At 41.3% G+C, this 25,920-nt stretch overlaps 1 protein-coding gene across 4 annotated transcripts in view; it reads left to right on the top strand.

Annotated features, from left to right (window-relative positions):
- RUFY1 (RUN and FYVE domain containing 1) overlaps positions 1–25,920 on the top strand; it is a 653,398-nt gene that overhangs the window by 42,598 nt on the left and 584,880 nt on the right. For 3 of the 4 annotated variants that reach the window (XR_003853338.1, XM_029583264.1, XM_029583261.1), the window contains exon 1: positions 16,691–16,749. The exons of the other annotated variant lie outside the window; for it this stretch is intronic. The gene's annotated coding sequence lies outside the window, so the exon portion shown is untranslated. Of the gene's footprint in view, positions 1–16,690; positions 16,750–25,920 lie in introns of those variants that run through there. 4 annotated transcript variants of the gene reach the window in all.

The raw sequence follows: 25,920 nt of genomic DNA, 5'->3' as shown, positions 1-25,920 counted from the left end.
TGATAAATTAAAGACCGGAAAATGGGCAAAGCTTTAAACAGGGTAAGAATAACTCCTAATTTTAAATATTCTGATATGAAAAAATTGCTTGAACTTCATTCAAGGTTTTTAGAAATGAAGTTCTTCAAAGGCTAAAAAGATAGATGTATTGACAGAAAAGATACAGTTACTCTGGATCAAAGAATTCAAAGAGTTTTTAGGGTATAAAAATTTGAAGCAGTCAGAAGGAAGAAAGCGTGCTACTTTGGATTTTCCTTGCACGTGATTATAGAGAGACACAGAGCGGGTTGCTTCAGATATTTGGTAAATATATAATCATTTATTCAAGTATATGAGAACCTTTAAATTGCTATTGTTTCTAGATTGGCAGATGTATTATAAATGCATTGATTAATTAAGCAAAAGATGACATTGACATTTATCTGATTTTAATAATTTCAATTACTTTATTAATGGCTATCACATTGATTGTAGGATATACTCTGGTAACGTTAAGATTTGAACATAAAAGTGTTTCCTAGTCATTTAGAGATTTTTTATTCATACCTTTCTTTATCTGAAATAAAGAAAATATTTTTTACTACAAACTGACTGGTTTATTTTAAATGCAAGCTGTGCTGCATGAATTATTGGTGAATAAAGTTCTGTGGTAGATATGAATACACACCTCTGAAAAACGTTTTGTCTCTAGGCAGAAAGGGTAGGGAAGAGAATGGAAGTGAGGGGTTTTTATCTAAGCAGGATTTCCTGGTTTTAAATTCTGCTAGTGGTAGAAATCTGAATACTTCCATTCAAACCTCTTTACATGGCGCCCAACGAGATTTGATCTACTGTAGAATCTTTTAAATTGTGGACCAGAGTACATTTGAATATTGATTTTCCAGTCTTTGTAATTTTGCCTGTTGCAGCTGTTTTTGTATTTGGTTATTATGGCAGACCCCTATCATATTAGGGCTTTGCAGGAAGCCACGTTCCGCCAGTGGGTTGAAGCCAATCATATCAGGGAAAATCAGTCCTTTGTCCTGCATTTACAAGTGGCCAGTGACTCGTCGCCATGCTTTCATATTGACATTTGTCGCTTAAAAACTCTTACTGCTCAGGGCAGACATCAGGGTCTAAATCGAAGGGCAGAGGAGGATTTTGTTCCTTTTGCACTTCCTGACTGTCAGATGTCTTTCTCACTTGGTAAAGCATCATCACCACCTTATTCTTCCTTTCTTCTTCCCTCTTCCCCACCACCTCAGCATCAACACCTTCTTTTTCTTTCCCCTGACCTCACTTTCTCCTTCCTTCTTTCTCCCCCACACCATGGGATCATCACCATTCTTCTCCCTCCACCCATCTGGCATCTTCATCACCACCTTCCCTCGCCCTCCATCCATATGGCATCACCACTACCTCTTTTTCTCTTTCCCTTTGTTACATCATTACCACATTCTCTTTCTCCTGACCTCGCCTTGTTTCCTTCCCTCTCCCCAACCCCTCTCCTTCCATCCCCTGGTGTCATCACCACTTTTTCTTCCCTTCTCTCTCTCTCCACCCTTCTGGCATCACCACTCGACCATCGCCTAAACCTTAAGAAAATGATCAACACCACAACCAAAGATTGTTTCTATAGACTTCAGGTCCTAAAAAAACTCTACTATTCTTCCACGACTTCAGGACAGTTCTGCAAGCCTTGCTATTTGCCAAAATAGACTACTGCAGCGCTCTCCTCTTGGGTCTCCCCAGCTCTACCACCAAGCCTCTACAGTTGATACAGAACGCTGCGGCAAGAATCCTGACCAACACCAACCGCGGAGAACACATATCACCCATCCTCCGCAACCTACACTGGCTCCCAGTGAACTACAGAATCCTTCACAAATCACTCACTTTAATTCACAAATCCATCTACAATCACCTACATTTGGACCTTGAATTCCCCCTCAAACTCCATATCTCCAACAGACCAACCAGAGAAATATATAAAGGAACCCTACAGGCCCCACCTACAAAAGCCACTCGCCTCATCTCGACCAAAGATCAATCCTTCTCGACAGCAGGCCCAGCTATCTGGAACAACATCCCCTCCGACCTTAGACTGGAACCCTGCCTCTTAACATTTAGGAAAAAACTGAAGACCTGGCTTTTCCTCCAAGCCTTCTCAGATCTCCCCGATACCCACTAGACGACCGAAAGATCCTTCATGAACTATGGATCTCCGTACTACATTCAAGTTCTTGATAAGAGCCTCACCTGACTCATCAATTGTTTATACTCTTTGTTTACTGCGTTCTTAGGCCTTTCTTTCTTTCCAGCAGTCCTTGCTTCCAAGTTTGCTTTCCTTGTTAAATGTAACTTTGTTCTTCCTTTTTCATATTATGATTTGTGTTACAGTTCCCCAATTCGATGTAAACCGATCTGATATGGTCTTTTAACCATGAAGGTCGGTATAGAAAAGTGTTAAATAAATAAATAAATAATCACCACCACCACATTCTCCTCACTCTCCCCTGGCATCATCACCACCTTCCCTCCACCCCCTGGAATCATCCCCACTTTCTCTTCCCTTCCCTCCACTCCTCTGGCACCATTATCATTTTAATCTTCCCTCTCCCCTAGTATTATCAACTTTTTCCTTTCCCTCTCCTTCTACCCCTCTGGTATACCATCACCTTCCTTGTCTAGCCACTCGGCCCTTCCAGCTCTTGTCATCATCCCTCTTTCCAACCCCCTGCCGTCATCACCTTCCCTCCTCTCCCTGGTATCATCACCTTCCCTTCCCTTTCCCCCACATCCTATAACACAGTTATCTTTCTATCCCTCGACATTCCTTGGCACATTTAGCTCCCTCCCCCCTCCTGAGCCAGCACAAATCTGAACAAAACTTACCTGCTGCTGCGTCGTCCTCTGCTGGCTTGCCTCTGCAAAAGTAACAGCATGAGACCATCGTGTCTTGCAAGAGACAGCTAGCACAGAGGGAAGCAGCAGCAGATAGGTGGTGCTCTCTGTCGCTGTCTGCTGGCAGGAGGACGTCCTGCAAGCTAGGAAGGGAGGAAAATGGAAGACTGCTGGCGGCGCCTCTTTTCATATCTGGCTCTTCTTGTGGCACACCTGCAGGTTAGTCACGGCACAGCACTCCGGTTGGGAAACACTGTCCTAGCCAGCCTTGTACCCTGTTGGACTTCCCTGTTTATTGTTGTCTGTTCTCTCTAGTCCAGTCCATGTCTAAGTCCTGTCCTTGTTCAGCTCTCTCTTGCGCCTTCTAGTCCTTGCCCCTGTCTGTATGCAGCCCCTGCCTACCCCTCAGTACCTGGGTCCAGCCCCCAACCTGTGCTCTGTATCCAGCCCCCAGCCAATACCTGTGTCCAGCCTGTGCCTGCTCTCAGCTTCCAACCTGTGCCTGATCCCAGCTCCCAGCCTGCACAGAAGCTCCCAGTCCATGTATGCACCATGATGTTTTGCTGGAGACAAGTCCTATCGGCCCCCAGAACCCAAGGGAACCTGTGGGGAAGGGGTTTTGTTAAGCAGAAGACCAGCCCTAGTCCAGCCCTGTGGTCCTGCACTGCTTCTGCGGGGGTATTCCTTGACTCCAGCTCACTGCCCCATGACTATGCCCTAATTTCCCTGTTTTGTTAGTATCTTTCAAAGATACATTATTTTGAACTACGCATTTCTGAGCAACTGTCGGCTTTCCCCATCATCTAGTTTCAAAGCTGCTCTGTCTTCTTTTTAAAGGTTAGTGCCAACAGCCTGGCTCCACTCTGGTTAAGGTGGAGCTCCTCCCATTGGAATAGGCTTCTCCTTCCCCAGAATGTTCCCCAGTTCCTGACAAACTAAGACTGGACATCTTGCCACTGTAGTGAAATTGACTCAGCCTTATGGGGTAGGCCCCATGGGCCCTCACTGACAGCTGTTGGAGCTGTCAGTGAGGGCCAGAGAGGGCCTACCCCATATGGGGTAGGGCCTACCCTTATGGCCCTTATGGCCCTAAGGCCCTTATACCCCATAAGGCCCTATGGCCTTACCCCATAAGGGGTACCTATGGCCTTACCCCATAAGGGGCCCTACCCCATAAGGCCCTATGGCCCTTATACCCCATAAGGCCCTTATGGGGGTAGGGCCTACCCTTATGGCCCTAAGGGCCTACCCTTATGGGGTAGGCCCTACCCCATAAGGGCCTACCCCATAGAGAGATGGACTAGGAGCTTCATCTATACCAACCCCTTTCCCCTTGGGTTGAGCACTTGGTTTCTTGGGGGGAGGGGGGCATGGAATGGGAAGCATTTCTGAGAATGCAATCCTGGAGGTTCTGAATTTCAATTTCCCAGTTAAGAGCCTAAATTTCCCAGAATCTCCCTCCTGCACCTTCTTGTCATTGGGAAGCCACATGTGCTAAAACAACGGGTTCCTTTCCAGCTAACATTAAAATCCTTATCCAGGTTGTACTTGAGATCCATTACTTTTGCACCAGTTATGTAAGTTACCAAGTGATTCTCACACCCACCAGCCACCCAGCTATAAGAGCATGTTGCTATACTGGATCAGATGGAGGGTCCATCAAGCCCAGCATCCTTTTTACAACAGTGGCCAATCCAGGATACAAGTATCTGGTAAGTACACAAACAATAAATAAATCCCATGCTGCTAATGCCAGTAATAAGAAGTGATTCCCTAAATCAACTTGATTAATAGCAGTTTATGGACTTCTCCTCCAGAAACTTGTTCAAATCTATTTGCACCCAGCTAAGCTGTCTTTACCATATCCTCTGGCAATGAATTCCAGAGCTTAATTGTACATTGAGTGAGAGAGAATTTTCTCATGGAGTGCCCCCTAGTCCTTGTATTATCTGAAAGAGTAAATATCAGATTCATATTTACCCATTCTCATGATTTCTAAGACCTTTATCATATCCCCCCTCAGCCCTTTCTTCTCCAAACTGAACACCCTTAACCTGTTTAGCCTTTTTTCGCAGCGGGTGAAACGGCACTGCCGCGAGGCGGCTGGCTGCCCACTATCGCCTCCCACCCCCTTTTTTTTTCACGACTCATCTTTCAGCTATAAATATAACAGAATGATGAATCTAGGGGATTGTTTGCTTGTTTAACCGCTGCACTACACTAAGTTGTCTAGTTCAATGTGTTGTCCACTATAATGGTTTCCTAGGTGGTAACTCCTAATATAGAACCTAACATCATGCTTGTTACGGCGGTTACTACCCCAAACCAAATGTGCCTGATACTTCACTTTCCATGCATATCCAGCATGGCTCTCTGCTTCAACGGCATGGGAGAAAGACTGATACATCACGCATTTCCAGCATAGCTCTCTGCTTCAACAGCAGGGAAAAAAAAAACAAAACAAAAAACTGATGCTTCACGCATATCCTGCATAGCTTCAACGACAGGGGTGAAGAAAAAAAGGATTCGCAATCACAAAGCGAGGAGTAGCTGGCTTGTTACGGCGGTTACTACCCCAAACCAAATGTGCCTGATACTTCACTTTCCATGCATATCCAGCATGGCTCTCTGCTTCAACGGCAGGGGAGAAGAAAAAACAACCAACAAGGGCTGTACAACATAATCTAGGTAAAACAAATAAGCATGGGTGTAGCTTGCTTATTGCGGCGGTTACTACCCCTACTACCCCTAACTAATCAAGCTAGATATTTCACTTGGATGCAGCTCCATCACTGCTCTCTACATTAATGGTGGGGGTGGAAGGGGAATAGAACAAAGAGCTAAGAGAAACAGATAAGTATGAGAGAAAAAATGTGTGAAGCTTGCTGGGCAGACTGGATGGGCCATTCGGTCTTCTTCTGCCGTCATTTCTATGTTTCTATGTTTCTATGTAACTATAGCATGGGTTATTTTTCTCTATGTGTATTATTTGTCCACATTAAATTTCATCTGCCATTTGGATGCCCGGTGGTCTTGTCTTGCAAGGTCCTCCTGTAATTTATCACAATCAGCTTGTGATTTAACAATTCTGAATAATTTTGTATTATCTACAAATTTGATCACCTCATTTGTTGTCCCCCTTTCCAGAAGATTTATAAATATATTAAAAAGTGCCAGTTCAAGTACAGATCCCTGAGATACTCCACTAAGAAAACTGACCATTAAATCCTACTTTTTGTTTCCTATCTTTTAACCAGTTTGCAATACACAAAAAGCATTGTCTCCTTTTGTATGACTCTCTTTAATTTTCTTAGATGTTTCTCTTGGGGGACTTTGTCAAACACCTTCTGAAAGTCCAAATACACTTTATCTTTCGGCTCACCTTTATCCATATATTTATTAACCTCTTCAAAAAACATGTTAGCTATCTCTTTTCCTAATGATTCAATCACCCTCTACCATGGCTGTCCTAACCCTTCCCTCCTGGTATCGGATTCCCTGGGGAAATATCCTCTATGCAAGAAGATAAAGCATCACCTGGAGAGCAGGTCCTAGCTACGGGATCAGTTCTTGGCATGCCAAGGTGATGATCTCCTTCTAGGTGAACTTGTTGCTAGACTGGAGTTGACTGTTCTATTGTGTTCCTGAAGATCTCCTCTATATACCTCTCTGCCTCAGCTCCTCCAGGTCTGCCACTCTGGCTTTCAGAGATTGGACTATTTTTATGAGAGCCAGGAGCTCTTTACACACTGCGCACACATATAACTTCCCACCAACATATGATAATCATACATGTAGCACTCGGTGCAAAAAACTATGATAGCCCCCATCTCGTTGCAGGGCTTCTGTCTGCAATTTGTTGAGTTGGTAAAATCTTGAAGGCTGATAAGGAGAGTAGGTTTGTCTCATTTTAATGGTTGCTAAATGTGATTAGGGTTTTTAAATTTGGTAATTGGATGAATAATGTTAGTGAATGACAAGCAGCAGGACTAAAATTAGTCAATCACTAAAAGTCAATTTAATGTTATTTTAAGTGATTGATTTATTTTGAAGTCTTTCCTCCTAGTAGGGGTGATTAATATATATTGATAAATGAAGCAGGGGAGGGTGGGAAGCTTGTAATTAGTTGCCCAGAAACCATTACTGTCACCACCTCAGATCAAGTATGTGACCTTTGTAAACTCGAAATTCAAACACTAGCAAAGAAATACTCTTTTAATCTAGCTCAGAGAATCAAAGTTTATTTTCCCACTATACAAAAAATTCCAACATTGGCAAATAAATTCTAATCTTAAAACATGCAGGCAATATAAACAGCCTATAATAGTTCAACTTTACAAGAATTATTACTTTTTAAAATTTTGCCTTAAGATTTAAGTGTTTCTTCCCACAAGTCCATACTTACTACTAGCACTCCCTCGGAACCTCTGTGTAAATTGACTGAGTTATACAGATTGAACATTCCCCCTTTAATTGCATATATGAGATCTAAGTTTTAACAATGGAATTCTCATCCACTGGCTTTGGCTGGAAATATTGATCTATCTTAAATGATTCTCTTGTCAAAATGGCTCTCTGTCTTACAAATGCTGCCATTATGGCTTCTTAAGAAATAAAATTAAATAATACTCTGATTTCATGTTTGGTTTTTTTTTTGTGTGGAGATGGAAGAAGCCTAGCATACCTGTCTGTCAAATGGTTGGAAGTTGGCAAGAGGGAGTCTAGGCCTTCCTAATATTGAAGGTTATAACATGGCATGCTTTTTTAGATATATTAAAAATTGGATGTTTGATACATCATACTATATTCTAGTTGAGGGACTAGTTTCTCTTCTACATCTTTATTTTGTTCATTCTATTTCAAACTTAATAAATCAAATATTTTGTGCCCACCTTAAGAGCCAGTAGCATCCAAGATAATGTCTATGAGACCTTCTTTGTCTGGGGGACAACCTTTTTGGAGAAAAATTCAGAGAAATGATTACTATAATAAAAGAACAGAATGCGGCGAGCCAATCCCTCTCTATGGTTCTGAGCAGCCTTCTTCTTCAAAACTTTCCTTTTCTTACAATCTGACCATTTCAATAGTACCACCTCCCACTTCTGGCTCATCAGTAGCAACCACTTCCAACCAGATCTCGTGTCACTTTTGGCTAATGGCATATCATGCCCATCCTAAACTTGGGCCCAGTTTTTGATCCTTCTGAGCAATCAACAGTACTCCCGGTGGGCATAGTTGATACGTGGTGCCGGATAACCAAGGATTTATGGGGTCTGGATACTGTTTGTGTTTCTGCTGGCTACCAATCCTTCCATATTGCTCAACTCTCAATCCAGATCCACCTCACTAGATGCAGCTTTGTCTGGAAGTACAATTACTCCTTTAACAGCAGGTGATTGAACCAGCCCTTGCGCCTCGATGTGGACACGGCTTCCTCATCCCCAAGAAATTGGGAGAATTGTGGCACATTTTGGATTTGAGACACCTGAACAAATATCTAATCTGAGAGAAATTCAAAATAATTCCCTCATCATCATTCTCCTCTGTATGCAGAAGGTGGCATGGATGCTACTTGATATGAAAGATGTGTGTACGCACATACTTATCTGTCTCTGCCACTGGCATTACCTTTGTTTCCAGATGGATTCTTCCCATTATCAATACAAAGTGCTCCCGTTTGGCCTGTCAGCAGCTCCAAGAGTCTTCACCAAATGATTTACAATGATAGTGGCACACTTGCAACTCTAGGGTATTCAGGTTTTCCCATAACTGGACGACTGGCTAGTCACAGCGAGTTCTCAGGAAGAAGTGTTGCTTTTCCTGTACAAGACAAGCTGTCTTCAGGATTTGGGATTTCTGGTGAATTTAGAAAAGTAAAATCTAGTGAATTCTTGGAGAATAAAATTCATCAGAGCATGGAGAGAATCACAGTAAGACATGGCATTTCTATCATCAAACTGAGTGAGCACCATGAGATTGCTCATTTACCGGCTGCTAACCTCTCAGCTCTTGAAAGCCAGAATGATTCTTGTTACTTTGTTATATGGTGATAGCCATTCATATGGTCCCACTAACCCACCTTCAAATTCGTTGCCTGCAGTGGGGTCTTTGCTGTCAGTGGGATCAACAATAGTACAGATTTCTGGAAACAAGAAACTGGAATTTTGCTGGTGGCTATACCTCTGCGTGCTTCGGGATGGAGTTCCATCGGGGCTCTCCCCCCATCAAGTAAGCCGCCTTATTAGATACATCCACAAAGGGATAGGGTGCCCACACAGGATCCTTTGGATCCAGGGCACCTGGTCACTTGAAGAAGCCACTTTCAGATGAATCTGCAGGAACTAAGAGCAGTCAGATATGCTCTGATGATGATCACATATTTTCTCAAAGGATATCGTGATTCAAACCAATGAGGGGGGGGGGGGGGCCATCAGCACAGGACGTGGAATCTTAACCAGGAGGCATTAATGATTTGGCCTTGAGCAATCAAGAACTGAGTTGCCCTGAAAGCCACCTATCTTCCAGAGATCTCCAACATGCTGGTGGATCACCTCAGTAGATTGTTTCACCCACATGAGTGGGCAAAAGTCAGCAATTGCCAAACCGTTCGACTAATGTCATCTACCGTTAGTCGACCTATTCACATTGGAGCAGAACAAAAAGCTCGACTCAGTTTATTGTAAACCGGCGTGATGTGCTTGCACGAACACCGGTATATTAAAAGCTGTTAAATAAATAAATAAATAAATAAATTTATTTATTTCTTAATTTTCTATATTTTCTATACCGATGTTGGGATATACCTTCATACCGGTTTACAATATTTCTTTAAAATAAAATGAAAATGAAACACAAAATACAATTTTTCATAATAAAACAGAATACAATAAAGTTTAAACCAATAATAAAAAAAACTTCTAACATATAAATACTTAAAATAAAATTACATAAATAAAATACTCAAATGTAAAAGCAAAAGTCCTTAACCTAAAATAATAAAAATAACATTACAAATTATTAGCTGGCTTCTACTTGAAATGCTTGTACATACAACCAAGTTTTCAGTGCTTTCTTAAACTCTTTTGTTCACTTTCCTATTTGATTGGGGAACAAGCCTCATGTACGCTTTTTCACCAATACCACTGATTGGCAAGACAATACAAAAATGTTGCAAGACAATGCTGGCTTGATTTTGATAGCTCCAGTATGGCCCAGACAAATGTAGTTTGTGTATATCATACAACTTTTCAGCAGCCTCCCTATACATCTGAGGACAAACCCTTCAAGTTGAACGCTATATCATCCAAACCTTCAATCACTCAACCTGATGGCTTGGATGTTGAACGTTCAGTAATCGCTGTTCTTTCTTTGCCCAGAGATATTGAAGACATAGTGGCTTTGACTAGAAGACCCTCAATTAGGAGAAACTATGACTGAGTGGAAAACATATTCCACGTGATGCCATCAGAATGTTTTGGATCAGTTTTCTTGTGAGCCAAAGTATTTGCTAATGTACTTGCTGTTCCTTTCTGACTCGGTCCTCACTACATCCCCTGCAAGAGTACATCTCAGCACCAAAGTGGCTTACCATGTGTGATGAGGAGGGATGGCACAGCCAAACAAGATCAGGAAAAATGTCAACCCACACTCGGATGAGAAAAATACTTACCAAAAACCTGGGTAATTCCACACCTGAGGAGGAGAAGTCAGATGGGTGCCATCCCCTAGAGTGACAGGCAGAGAATGGAATATATGATGAGGTTGGAGGAGTCATTCTTCATAGAGAGAGAGAGAGGAGCAGATACTGAAGTATCCATGGAAGCAGGAAGAGTAAATGAGGAAGGGTGGAGACAAGAGGAGGAGGAAATGGAATTTCTTCCTACAAGGTGTGATGAGGAAGGAGAGTTAACTCAAATGCAGAGGGAAGAAAGCATAGAGGAACCCATGGAGACTGAAGAGTGAACCCATGAAGTGAACATGGTATACAAAAGAGAAGGAAGAGGCCTAGAATAAGGTACAGCTCAAGTTCTTAAACCAACATTGTTTGCATGGGTGGTTGTGGTTATCCTGACTGTAAAGACTAAGAGAGAAGTCTTAAGGAGAGTCAGACACTATCACAGGAGGGTGGAGGCAAACAACCCAGCTTTTATAAGGAAGGGATTATTTGATGCATTGCTTTACTTGGGCTAAGCAAGCCTGGGAACTCTGGGGGGGAAAAAAAAGCCTGATTCTTTGGGACTATAGACTGTTGAGTTTGTTTTTATCCATTGTGCACTGCCATACTGGGCTAAGTGAGCCTGGGAAGTAAACAAGAAAGAAAGCCATTTGCTAAGTTGGAGACGGTTGGGAGTTTTCTTGTCTTTCACACTGTGCCCAGCCAGCCCATGAGTGGGGAAGCCATTATCTTTCTGAGAGAAAGTGAGATGATTCACACTCGTATCTCTGAAGAAACTTCATTAGAGAGTTGAAGACATGACACCACGTTACAGTAGACAATAAACCCATCTCTACTCATCCACTGGTATTGAGATTTAGGAAAGGTTTATGGCATGTGAAGCCTCCAGTGTCAAAGCCTCCAGTTCTATGGGACTTGAATGTTGTCCTTTCTCAATTAATGAAGCTAAATTTTGAACCTTGAGAGATGTCTTCCTTTTAAGTTTTTTTACATGGAAAGTAGTTCTTGTAGCAGTGACCTCGGCTACAAGAGTCAGCTAACTCCAAACTCTTGTTCATTATCCACAATATATGCAATTTTTCCACAATAGAGTAGTGCTCTGCACTCACTATAAGTTTCTTCTGAAAGTGGTCTCTGCTTTCCATATTGATCAATCCATCATATTGCTTAACTTCTTTCTGCAAGCACATTCAGATGAAGGTGAGAAGACCCTTCATACATTACCCATCACAATTTGGATTCTGGAAATTTCATAACACTGAAACCCTATTCATTTCTCTTTCAGACGTTATGTAAAGAGGCCTTGACCATGGGAACTCTTATTAATTTTATTGGACAAATTGGCGGCCTTTGACACTATTAATCATGACGCTATGCTTCTAAGACTTCAAGAAATTGGCCTAACAGACTTGGCCCTTACCTGGTTTATGTCCTACCTCACAAATAGAACATTTAGTGTTAAAATAGGCCCAGCCAAATCTGAGACTATTAGTCTCTCTTCAGGGGTCCCACAGGGATGTAGACAACCCATCGCCCTCATCCAGCTGTGAGGCTTTTCTCACCGCCCTTTCTGTCATGGGCTTCAAGCAGATCGTTGACAAACCCACCCACAGAGCTGGCCACACACTGGACCTTATCTTCATAAATTCGGGGATCATGCACGCATCTCACCTTGCATGCAATCAGGTTCCTTGGTCAGACCACTCATTAACCACCTTCAAGCTGACGGAAACCTGTAACACACTCCCCTCTCAACCTTCATTTCTATACAGAAAAGCCTGCTCCTCCGATGACCTCAGCAACCAGTTGGCTTCAAAACTCCCTCACATAGACCAATCCTAACTCAGCCCTCCTTTCCTGGAGCAATATTACAGAGGCAGTAGCGAATAAACTTTGTCCTCTATCAACAAAAAAAATTCAACCCAACGCCTGCAAAAGACAACCGTGGTTCACCAATGACCTTCGAAAACTAAAACAGAGTCTAAGACAGTTAGAGAGTAAATGGCGCAAAGCTCCCTGCCCCAGCACGATCGTCGCCTATAAACTCGCACTTCACCACTACAAGAACTCCACCTTAAGAGCAAAAAGGGATTTCTACGCTCACAAGATCCATGACCTCATCTTCGACGCTAAAGTCCTTTTTGCCTACGTATCCCAACTAGCACAAATCAACACTCCCGAGATCCCCAGCATTCAAGCACAAGCCAAAGCCGACGAGTTGGCTTTTTTCTTTCAAAACAAAATTGCTAAACTCCTCACACAGGTGCCTACTAGCACCACCTCTCCTACCAGTGCATATCTTCCTTCCAACAAAGGTTTCTCTCTGGACTCATTCGAACCCATCACCGCCTCAGATATCCAATCAGTACTAAAGAAAATGAAACCTTCCTCCCATCCTTTTAACCAAGTCCCTACTAGACTTCTCCTGCTAATTCCCGACACCATCTCCAATACACTGGCCGACATCATAAATTGTTCTCTATCTCAGGGAATCTTCCCGGACGACTTGAAATTGGCCTCCCTCAAACCTCTCCTAAAAAAACCAAATCTGGACCCTAAAGATCCTAACAACTTTCGTCCGATTTCAAATCTCCCATTCATAGCCAAGATCATGGAGAAATTAGTTATTGTACAACTGTCTGATTATATTGAAGATCATAAAATTCTGTTCCCCAACCAATATGGGTTCCGTAAAGCATCAAGCACAGAAACCTTACTCATATTCCTGACAGACCACCTCATCATGGGCCTGGATAAAGGTCAATCTTTCCTATTGATTCTCCTTGACCTCTCGGCAGCATTTGACACCGTTAACCATTCCATCCTACTAAACCAGCTGTCTGACATTGGAATAACAGGAACTGCATTTGCATGGTTCAAAACATTCCTTAGCAACAGAGGTTACAAGGTTAGAATTCACAGTAAAGAATCCATCCGCTATAACTCCCCCCTGGGAGTTCCCCAGGGTTCTTCCCTATCACCGACCCTCTTTAACATTTACCTTTTTCCACTGTGCCAGCTGTTAACCAAACTGAATCTAAAACACTTCCTATACGCCGACGATGTACAGATCCTGATCCCCCTTAAAGAAAACATTGCTAAAACTCTTGAATATTGGGAAAACTGCCTTCGAGAAATTAACAGCCTCCTCGCTAGCTTAAACCTGATTCTAAACACCTTGAAGAGTGAACTCCTACTTATATCCCCGGAAAACAGTAACATCACCTCGAGTCCGCCAGACAACCTTCTCATCACCCAAGCAAGAGACTTAGGAGTATTAATTGACGATCTTCTAAATTTAAAATCATTCATCAACCAAACAACAAAGGACTGCTTTTATAAATTACAGGTTCTGAAAAGAATAAAACCTCTCCTTCACTTCCTGGATTTCAGAACGGTTCTTCAAGCAATAATCTTCTCTAAGATTGATTATTGCAACTCTATTTTATTAGGTCTCCCATCATCATCCTCTACTAAACCGCTTCAGATGATCCAAAACACAGCCGCCAGAATTCTGACAAACACGAGGAGAAGAGACCACATCACCCCCATCCTCAAAATCTTACACTGGCTGCCTATACATTTCAGGATTCTTCATAAATCCATCACAATGATCTACAAAGCCATATACCAACGTGCCCATCTCAACCTACAAATCCCTCTCAGACGACACTCTTCTACCAGACCCATTAGAGAAGCCTACAGAGGATCACTTCATGTACCACACACCAAAACCACACAGCACCTAACATTCAGAGACCGGGCCTTTTCTACAGCAGGACCAGCGATATGGAATTCCATCTTCTCCTTCCTCTCCTAGTTGATCAGCCCTGTTTTATTGTAACTTCATTGTTCTTTCTTCACCTGTTCCATGTTCAGTTTCATACACACCCCTGTTAAATGTAAACCAGCATGATGTGATTTATCATGAATGCCGGTATAGAAAAACTCTAAATAAATAAATAAATCCTCGTTATCACCCACTTTATTTAACATTTATATGGCCCCCCTGTATAAACTCCTGGCCGGTTTAGGATTAGTCCACTTTATCTATGCGGATGGATGTCCAAATTCTTCAAGACTCCTTCCAAAAAAACTCAAAGTTTGGGATGTCTACTTTTCTTCCATAAAACAACTACTTACTCATGTCCCTGTCAACAATTCCAAAACTGAAATTCTTCTTATCTGTAACAAAGTAACAGAGAAAGTTTTGACTGATATTAGTTTTATCCATCCTCCACATATTATTAGTCAGGAAGCTAGGGACCTTGGATATTATTTGGACAGTGAACTTAATCTAAAAACCTTCATTAAAGCCATAGTTAAAGATGGTTTCTATAAGTTGCAAACACTAAAGAAACTGAAAACTTTACTCCATAGTGGGGACTTTCTAACAGTCCCTCAAGCGCTTCTATTATCTAAGCTTGATTATTCTAACGTGCTTTTTCTAGGCCTGCCTTCATCTACCATCCGTCCTATGCAACTTTTACAGAATGCAGCAGCGCGCCTTTTGACAAATACGAGAAAATACGATCATATCTCTCCTGTGTTGATGGACCTTCGCTGGTTACCAGTCTATTTCTGCATCCAATACAAATGCTTGATACTGATTCATAAAACTGAATATGGTGACAACATAGATTGGTTAAACACTTCTCTTCATATGCACACTCTACAACGCAATTTAAGATCTCAAGATAAAGCACTTCTCTCCATCCCTTCACCCAAGTCAGCCCATTTAAATGCAGTAAGGGAATGGGCCCTCTCTCTGGCAGGGCCTAAACTCTGGAATTCGCTTCCGCTCAATATTAGATTAGAATCAAACTTACAGTCATTTAAAAAACAACTGAAAACATGGCTGTTTGATCAGGCTTTCAACTAGACAGGCTAGCAATTTGATTCCAATTTACTCTCCCACGGCTTAAGTGCATTTTTAGGAGTTCGTTTTATTATTTTATTTATTTTATTTGATCTTATTATTCTTGATTGGTTGCATTTCAATATTTATATTGTAGTTTATTATTTTGTAATATGTATTGTATGCTTGATTTAAATTTTTTTTGATACACGACAATTTCTATTCCTTCGTTGAAATTCCAAAAAATGCACTGTTTCTGTTTCTTTTAATTAAACTGTATTTATTTGCTTTCTCTTATTTTAATTTCCTACTTAATTTTATTTTATGCATGATAGTTATTATATTTATTTATAATAGAATTTGAATGTTTATTTTAAGTGAAAATGATTAATGGCATGCCTTTATTATGTTTCTCTGTAAACCGACATGAAGTTAACTCGAATGTTCGGTATATAAAACTAAGTAAATAAATAAAATACATTAGATTGCAAAAGAGCTCTGGCCTTCTATAAGAAAAGAATTCTGCCATATCGCCAAACTTCCCAGCTCTTTGTGCATTTGGCGACTGCTATTCCAAGTCTGTTAGATTTGAAACAAAGAGCTGGGAATGCATTCAGCACTGCTACGCTTCAGCAGGCTTGCAAATCACAGACTCTTAAAGCTCATCAAGTGTGAGCTATGGCGTCTTCTGTTTCCCATTTGCGAGAAGTACCTCTCAAAGACATCTACAAAGCTTCAACATGGTCAACTGTTCACATCTTTATGTCCCACTACTGTCTAAACAGTTCTCAAGAACTGTCTGTAAATTCAGGCAAATAGTTTTGTGTAACCTTTTCTTATTGTAGTTTACGTTCCATGTTAGAGATCGGGTTGCAACCCTCAGCTTGGGACTCCCCACATATCGTGGCAAATTCAGCGCTCTTATTGACAAAAAAAGCAAGTTTGTTACCTATTCTTGTGGCTAGTTAAGTTGAAAAATTTAAAGTTAGCCATATTTTAGATTGCTTGCTTTCTTGGTGATATTTCTGAATTTATGTATTGGGTGCTTTGAAATCTCTATTTTAACAAGTTTTGATATTGCTAGTCTCTATTAAATACTGTGTTTGTTAATTTAAAAAAGGCTGGTATCTACAAGTGATGTTTGTTCCTTCCCACCCAATTTCCCTAACTGTGCAGCATCTTGAATATCCACCCCCACTCCCACAAAAAGCCTCAACACCAGGCGTCGCGTGTGGGAAGCCAGATAACATCAGCGCTTCTCACCCCACAGTCATGGGAGGGGAAGTGAAGGAAACAGCTTGATCTTCACCTGGAACTGGAAAGAAGCAGCAATGTAAGTACTGTGATCATTAGACCCGCCCCCCCAATGACATCACTAACATCGGACAGTTAAGACAGCCTCAACATCAGGAGTCGCGTGTGGGAAGCCAGATAACATCAAGGGGCACCCTGCAGCGCTTCTCACCCCACAGTCATGGGAGGGGAAGTGAAGGAAACAGCTTGATCTTCACCTGGAACTGGAAAGAAGCAGCGATGTAAATGCTGCGATCATTAGACCCACCCCCCCATGACATCACTAACATCAGACAGTTAAGACAGCCTCAACACCAGGCATCGCGTGTGGGAAGCCAGATAACATCAAGGGGCACCCTGCAGCGCTTCTCACCCCACAGTCATGGGAGGGGAAGTGAAGGAAACAGCTTGATCTTCACCTGGAACTGGAAAGAAGCAGCGATGTAAATGCTGCGATTATTAGACCCGCCCCCCCATGATGTCACTAACATCGGACAGTTAAGACAGCCTCAACACCAGGCGTCGCGCGCCGGGCATCGCGCGCCGAAGGGGTGCGACAAAGGGGCTCTCTCCTTTGTGCACCCCTTCGTGCAAACCTTTGTGTATATGTAAAAATTTATTTTTATGTTTCCTTTGTTAACTAAGCTGTTTCATTGTATTCGACTAAGGAATTTTTTCCTGCTTTTTCTGTTTCACTGTAAACCGGCATGATTTGCATTTAATGCAAGAATGTCGGTATATAAAAGTTAAAAATAAATAAATAAAAGAAGTCAGATATCCAGGATTCAGAAGCCCAGAAATAAATGGATTACAGTGGGCTCTGGCAGAAAAAGGCCTATGATGAAAAGATACCCACTCTCCCCACTGTTACTCTTACATTTATTTATTTAGAATCTTTTAATATACCGATGCTCAAGATAAATATCTTATCGTACCGGTTTACAGCAGAACATGGGGTAACCAAAAGTATAGGAGGAAGTTACAAAAAACAGGGTAATGCAATTCAGGACAAGAGAGCAAGGAAGAATTAGCTAACATAGTGTTACTATAGTATAAACAATAAGTAGTTTATAAAATTAACTTGGCGAGTAACCATGTAGGAAATCAAACACTTAGTTCTTCAGGGGTGAGTAAATCTATACGGGATTGATGTAAAAACGTTGGAGGTGTTAAGGGTTGGAAGGGACGGGTCGGAGGTCGGGGATGTGTGTGTGTGTGGGGAAAGACCAAGGGAGAGTGTGAAGGGGGGAGGGGCTGAGAATCTATCGGGGTGGCTTGCCTGATAATAGGTTGGAGCAAGAGGGCAGCCAGAGTTCCTGAGATTATAGTGGAACAAAGTAGGTCTGACAGGAGATTATGAAATTGGTTAGGGGAAGGCAAGTTTGAAAAGCCATGTTTTCAATTTCTTTCTGAAGGTGAAAGGGCATTGTTCCTGTCGGAGCTCTGGTGGTAATGAATTCCATTGGGCGCGTCCGGCAGTGGACAGTGCACGTTTCCTAATGGAGGGGTGAAGTGAGGATTTCGTGGGGGGTTCGTGAAGTGATCCTTTATATGCCGACCTGATCGGTCTCGCAGAGGAGTGAGGGTTGAGCGGAATTTTGATTTGGAGTGAAGATTGAAGGTAGATGGTTTTATGGATAATGGTCAAGGTCTTAAACAGGATTCTGTAGTTGATGGGAAGCCAGTGTAGGTTTTTGAGGATAGGGGTGATATGGTCTCTTCGCCTTGAATTGGTTAAGATCCGAGCTGCGGAGTTCTGGATCATCTGTAATGGTTTAGTAGTGGAGGCAGGAAGGCCGAGGAGTAAAGCATTACAGTAGTCAATTTTTGAGAACAGTATGGCCTGGAGGACTGAGCGGTAGTCATGATGGTGTAAGAGGGGTCTAAGCTGTTTTAGAACATGTAGCTTATAGAAGCATTCTTTTGTGGTGTTTATGAATTTTTTGAAATTCATTTGGGTTTCTAAAACAGCTCCTAGGTCTGTCATGTGGTTCACTGATGGGATGATGGGTTTGCTGACGAGGGGGTTGCAGTCATTGGGAGAGATGAAAAGGAGCTCAGTTTTGGAAGTGCTGAGGACAAGGTTGATGCTGGAGAGGAGAAGGTTGATAGAGTGAAGACAGCTTCACTCCATAATACCTTTTCTGCATTGGATAATGAAGAAACTCCAGGAATAGAAAATGAGATGATATCTGAAAGGGATGTAGTCAATCTGTGTACCCAGAAACCTTTAAACATTATCAAAGGTCATAAAGGAAGCTTCTGCTGGGAGACTCAATCATTAGAAGAACCAATTTGGGGGTAATTTGTAGAGGACACAACAGTTAAATGCCTTTCAGGATCCTCAGCTAGTAGAAATGCCAACCAGATAGTCAATGCAATTACAGAATTAAGTAGAGACTCCAGTATCAATGTTATCATCCATCTGGGGACTAATGACCTTGCTAGGCATGCTATCCTTGCAGTTCAGAAAGATTTCCAAAACCTAGGGATGAAGATTAGACACATGGCAAAGACAATTGCATTTTCAGAAGTATTATTTGTTCATGGAAAGGGGAAGGAAAGGCTCTGCCGTATAGATAACTTCAGTGCTTGGCTCAAAGCATGGTATAAATCAAGTGGTTTTGGTTACATTGGTGGATGGAGCAGTGTATGGAACATTAAAAGGTTATACTGTAAGGATGGTCTACATTTGTCCTTGGCCGGAAAGAGGATGCTAAGTGAGAAAGTCAGACCATATACCGTGAGGCATTTAAACTAGAAAGTGGGGGATGGTAGGAGATGGCCAATGAAATTGCCATGTCATCCCCAAGCACGACAAGAATTTGGAGAAGAAAGCAAAGTCAATCAGCTCAAAATAGCAAAAAAGATGACTAAGAAGAGCAGCAATCCTAGGGAAATGAGCTGGAAAGCTATTTTATTTATTTATTTATTTGTAGGGTTTTATGTACCGTTATTCGGTAGAGCCATCATAACGGTTTACAAATCTGCAATTATCATCCAACATATGCAATTATCTTACAATCAAATGGAGTTAACATAGTAGTTGGGAACAGTAGGGTTTGTGAACAATATGTTTGTGAAAATATGTTGATTGTGAACAATCAACATATTTTCTTAGTCGTTGAATAACAGAATATTGCGGAGAACATTTTCAAAGAACTTAACGGATCAAGGGAGTGAGCAGGGAGGGGTAGAAAAGGAGGGTACATCAGGAGAGCATGAAGGAGGAGGATTATGCTTGCGAGTTCTGTTGAGTACTGGGATGATCAGGTGTCAGTTAGAATAGAGTTTGCGGAATAAAAATGTTTTTAGGTCTTTTTTAAATGTTTTTTTGATGTGCTGGGTCCTCAGTTCTATGGGTAGGGTTTTCCAAGTTTTGGGGGAAGCAATGGAAAATGCTCTTTTATTTATTTATTTATTTATTAGTTTTTATATACCGGGGTTCCTGTATAAAATACATATCACCTCGGTTTACAAGGAAATGAAACTAACGCCTCGCAGGGCGATTTACATTGAAACGAGAAAAACACTTCAAACAGGTAACAGATAAAGAGGTGGGCATAACAGGGATTATAGGAAGAAACTATAGAAACGACATGTGTTTAGCATGTCCAATTTGTTTTGATAATGCTGCTGGGAAAACTATGTACAAACCTATGTACAGGGGGAGGTGGTTCAAAGTCTATCCTTTGGTAAAATACAGAGATTGTATTCTTTCGACTCTTAGATGTCCGGGAATGCTTGTGCGAAAAGCCAGGTCTTTAGCTTCTTTTTGAACGTAGTGTGGCAAGGTTCTATACGAAGATCCGGTGGGAGTGAGTTCTTTCTCGCGTAGTTGAAAGATGAGCGTCTCTTAAGGTGGGGATGTTTAGGAATCCTGTGTTGTTGGAGCGTAGGTTTCTTTGTGGGTTTTGGGGGGTTATGTTTAAGCCTTTTAGACCATGAAGATCATCATTTAAGATTTTATGAATGATGGTCATAGATTTGTAGGTAATTCGTGCAGAAATAGGAAGCCAGTGAAGAGAGGTTAAAATGGGTGTAATGTGTTTGTTTCTTTTTTTTCCGGTAAGGATTCTGGCAGCTGAGTTCTGCAGTATTTGGAGTGGTTTGAGGGATGATGAAGGGATTCCAATAAGTAATGAGTTGCAGTAATCGAAGGTGGAGAAAATAAGCAGTTGGAGGACGGTTCTGAAGTCAGAAGGTTTGAGAAATGGCTTTATGTGTCTTAGGGTTAGTAGCTTGTGGTATCCTTCTTTCGTTTTATTTACAATGTGGGGTTTGAAAGAGAGTTCGGCATCGATGGTAACTCCAAGGTTCCTGGTATGGGTGGTAGGGATTATCGTTGTCATTTGTTTATCTAGGATTGTAAGGGGTGGCGGAGTTGGATTGGGTTTTTTATCCATGAGTATGATTTCAGTTTTGTCGAAGTTGATTATGAGTTTCAGGGAGTTTAGTAAGTGCTTGATTGAGATAAGTAGATCTGATGTTTTTTTGTATGCGTCTTCAATTGAGTTTTGAATGGGAATTAGAAGCTGAATGTCATCAGCGTAGAGGAAATGTGAGATTCCATGATCTTTTAGTAGTTGGCAGATGGGTTTGAGGTAAATGTTGAAGAGGGTAGCGGATAAGGCTGAACCTTGTGGAACTCCAGTTTTGAGGTCAATCATTTTTGATGGGGTGTTGTTGATCACTACTTGGTATGAACGATCAGAGAGGTAGGACGAGAACCATTGTAATGTAGTACCAGAAAGGCCAATGTTTGACAGTCGTTCTAACAGTATATTGTGGTTTACTGTGTCAAAAGCGGCTGATAGGTCAAGGAGTATGAGTAGGTATTTTTCACCTTTGTCAAAGCCTCTGATGATAATGTCATTTAGGGAGATGAGGAGAGATTCTGTATTTAGGATTTTTCTAAATCCATATTGGGATGGATGTAGGATGTTGTTTGTCTCCAGATAATCATCTAGTTGAGTGTGTACAACTTTTTCAATGGTTTTGGCCAGGAATGAAATGTTTGATATAGGGCGGTGGTTGGTGAGGATTTCTGGATCTAGGTTGTTCTTTTTGAGGATTGGTTTGATGATAGCAGATTTGAGGCATTTGACTACAAGTGCTTGTAGTCTGGGCAATAAAATCCCAGACCTGCAGGCCTTAATGGAGGAAGTGGACTTGGACATAGTTGCTGTTACAGAGACCTGGTTCGCTGAGTCTCATGATTAGGATACGGCTATACCAGGCTATAACTTGTTAAGGAAGGACAGAGAGGACAGAAAAAGGGGAAGGTGTAGCTCCTTAGGTCACCATATTCAAGCATCTGAACTGTAAGGAATGTGGGGTAAGTAAAGAAGTATTATGGGCCATTCTAAAAAAAGAAGATGGTACATACATTTTTACTGGAGTGGTTTACAGGCCTCTGACTCAAATGGAAGAACTAGACATCTATAACTAGACATCTATAGACATCTATAACTAGACATCTATAGACATTTAAGTGTGGATACCCTCCTATATACCAGAATCTCCCCCGCCCCCCCCCCTTTTTAGATAACCTCTTGCTCGTATCCCACTTTGCTAATTTCTACTTGTATAATCTAATCTGTTATTTGTATGTTCTTAATGTTCCTTATTTAATTATGCAATAATTGTAAAGCCTGTTGCTAAGTTCTGTTATATGTAAACCGGCGAGATGTTCCCAACGTTCGTCGGTATATAAAAGTTATTAAATAAATAAAAAAAAATAGACAGATCTGGTTGAAGACATCCCTTCTGCGGAATCTACCAGAAGTAGAAAGATGGTGGATGCCGTTCAACGGGTTCTGTTCAAACAAATGGTAATGGAACCCACAAGGGAGGGAGTTATACTCAACCTAGTGCTCACTAATGGGGATAATGTCTCTAATGTCTGGGTGGGTGCCCACCAGAGCACCAGTGATCATCAAACAGTATGGTTTGATATCGGAAATAAGATACAGAGGAGTTGCACAAAGACCCGAGTTTTGAATTTTAATAATACGGACTTTGTCCGTATTATTTGTCAAAATGGATACGTACCTGGAGGTGGAACTGGAAGACTGGGAGAAAATGAGAGAGGTGGAACAACAGTGGGTCAAACTAAAAGAAGCAATTATGGAGGCAACAAATCTATATGTTAGAAAAGTAAACAAAAGTAAAAGAAATAAGAAACTGATCTGGTGCTCAAAGGACATGGCTGATAAAATAAAGGCAAAAAAAGCAGCATTCAAGTCATATAAAGGATCCCAAAAAGAGAAACACAGGGAAGACTATCTGGTGAAAATGAGGGAGATGAAGAAAGAAATCAAGAAAGCAAAAAGTCAGGCAGAAGAAAGGATTGCCAAATAGGTAAAGCGAGGTGCCAAACATTTTTCAGATATATCAGAGAAAGAAAAAAGGTCCGAAGTGGTATAGTGAAATTGAAAGGTGACAATGTATGGAGAGAGACAAAGAAATGGCCAAAATATTAAACAAATGCTTCAGTTCGGAGAAGCACCATCTCTAGTTGACAAGAGTGTGGATGGGGATGGAGTAGACAATACTTCTTTTACAGAAGAGAGTGTATGAGAAGAGCTAGGAAGACTGAGTGGACAAGGCCTTGGGGCTGGAGGAGGTACATCCCAGGATCCTGAGGGAGCTCAGAGATGTGCTGGCGGGTCTGCTGAAGAACCTGTTCAATAGAGCCCTGGTAATGCCACAAGATTGGAGAAGAGCGGCTGGGGTCATGCTGGTGGTGACCACTTCGGTGGTGGGAAAATTAATGGAGACTCTGCTGAAGAAAAAGATAGTGAACTATCTACAATCCAGTGGATTGCTTGACCTGAGGCAGCATGGATTCATCAGGGGGAAGGTCCTGAGAGACAAATCTGATTTTTTTGATTGGGTGACCAGAGGATTGGATTAGGGAAGAATGCTGGATGTGCTTTACTTGTATTTTAGTAAAGCTTTTGATACTGTCCCACATAGGAGACTTGTGAACAAAATGAAAGGCTTGGGAGTAGGTGCCAAAGTAGTAGTGTCTCTTGCAAACTGGTTGACTGACAGGAGACACCGTGAATTGGTAAATGGAATCTACTTTGAAGAAAGAACAGTGTTAAGTGGAGTGCCACAGGAATCAGTTTTGGGACTGGTTCTGTTCAATATCTTTGTGAGCGAACTGGCGGAAGGAATAGAAGGTAAAGTTTGTCTATTTGCGGATGATTCTAAGATCGGCCTAAAGGAGTAAAGAGAATGAGAAGTGAGTTAAGAAAGCTAGAAGAGTGGTCGAAGATTTGGCAGCTGGGATTCAGTGCCAAGAATTGCAGAGACATGCATCTGGGGTGCAGCAATCCAAAAGAGCTGTATGTGATAGGCGGTGAAAGACTAATGCGCACAGATAGGGAGAGGGACCTTGGTGTGATAGTGTCTGATGATCTGAAGGCAGCAAAGCAATGTGAAAAGGAAATTATTTTATTTATTTATTTAATACATTTATATACCGTTTCACCAAATACGAGAGATGACCGAAGCGGTTTACAATATTTTTCAAAATAAAATTAAAATAACGTAAATTTTATAGAAATAAAATAAAATTAAATAAAACTGAAAATAAAATAAGAACACAAATGAGATAAAACTAAGAAAAAAAACAAAGGTAAAATTACATTAAACATCATGATCAATATTCAACAAAACAAAATAAGAAATAAGATTAACTATAACAATTAAATTATAAATAGATAATTAAAACAAAACAGTTTACAGAGCTTATTTGATTATGATTCAACAGCTAAGCAACTAACCTATCTAAGGTCTAAACCGTATATAGATTACTGAAGGCTTCATAGAAAAAATGAGTTTTGAGGGCTTTTTAAAATTCTTTTTTATTGTAAATTTGCCTTAGGGGGTCTGGCAAGGCGTTCCACAGTATAGGTCCCGCAACTGAGAATGCTCTTTGTCTGGTGACATTCAAGATGGCCTTTTTTACTGTAGGGACTTCCAAAAGATTTTTTCCTTTTGATCTAAGATCCCTGGAAGGTTTATAAATTCTAAGTTCAGAACAAAGCCAAGTAGAAGATAGGTAAAGCCAGAAGAATGCTAGGCTGCATAGATAGAGAAATAACCAGTAAGAAAAAAGAGGTGATAATGCCCTTGTATAGGTCCTTGGTGAGGCCTCACCTAGAGTACTGTGTTCAGTACTGGTGCCCGTATCTCAAAAAGGATAAAGACCAGGATAGAGGCGGTCCAAAGAAGAGTGACCAAATTAGTGAGGGTCAGCATTGGAAGTCTAATGAGGAGAGGCTGAAGGATATGAATATGTATACCCTAGAAGAGGAGGAGCATGGTGAGACTGCACCGTGAATACTGTGTACAATTCTGGTCGCCACATCTCAAAAAAGATATAATTGCAATGGAGAAGGTACAGAGAAGGGCTACCAAAATGATAAGGGGAATGGAACAGCTCTCCTATGAGGAAAGACTAAAGAAGTTAGGACTTTTCAGCTTGGAGAAGAGACGGCTGAGGGGCGATATGATAGAGATGTTTAAAATCATGAGAGGTCTAGAACGGGTAGATGTGAATCGGTTATTTACTCTTTCGGATAATAGAAAGACTAGGGGCACTCCATGAAGTTAGAGTGTGGCACATTTAAAACTAATCGGAGAAAGTTCTTTTTTACTCAACGCACAATTAAACTCTGGAATTTGTTGCCAGAGGATGTGGTTAGTGCAGTTAGTATAGCTGTGTTTAAAAAAGGATTGGATAAGTTCTTGGAGAAAAAGTCCATTACCTGCTATTAAGTTCACTTAGAGAATAGCCACTGCCATTAGCAATGGTAACATGGAATAGACTTAGTTTTTGGGTACTTGCCAAGTTCTTATGGCCTGGATTGGCCACTGTTGGAAACAGGACGCTGGGCTTGATGGACCCTTGGTCTGACCCAGTATGGCATGTTCTTATGTTCTTATATGATACAAACCTGAAAGGTTTTAATGATGCACAATTGTCAAATCTTTTTCATTGGAAAGAAGTCAATAGAACTAGAGGTCATGAAATAAAACTCCAGGGAGGATGACTCAGAACCAGTGTCAGGAAATATTTCTTCAAGGAGAGGGTGGTGAATGCCCTTCTGGAGGAGGTAGTGAAGATGAAAATAGTGAAGGAATTCAAAGGGGCATGGGTTAAACACTGTGTATCCCTCAAGGCTAGAGGATAGAA

This window comes from Rhinatrema bivittatum, chromosome 18 (assembly GCF_901001135.1).
Source record: "Rhinatrema bivittatum chromosome 18, aRhiBiv1.1, whole genome shotgun sequence".
Lineage (NCBI taxonomy): Eukaryota > Metazoa > Chordata > Amphibia > Gymnophiona > Rhinatrematidae > Rhinatrema > Rhinatrema bivittatum.
The sequence above is the reverse complement of the archived record's forward strand: the minus strand, read 5'-3'. Positions and strand labels throughout refer to the sequence as shown.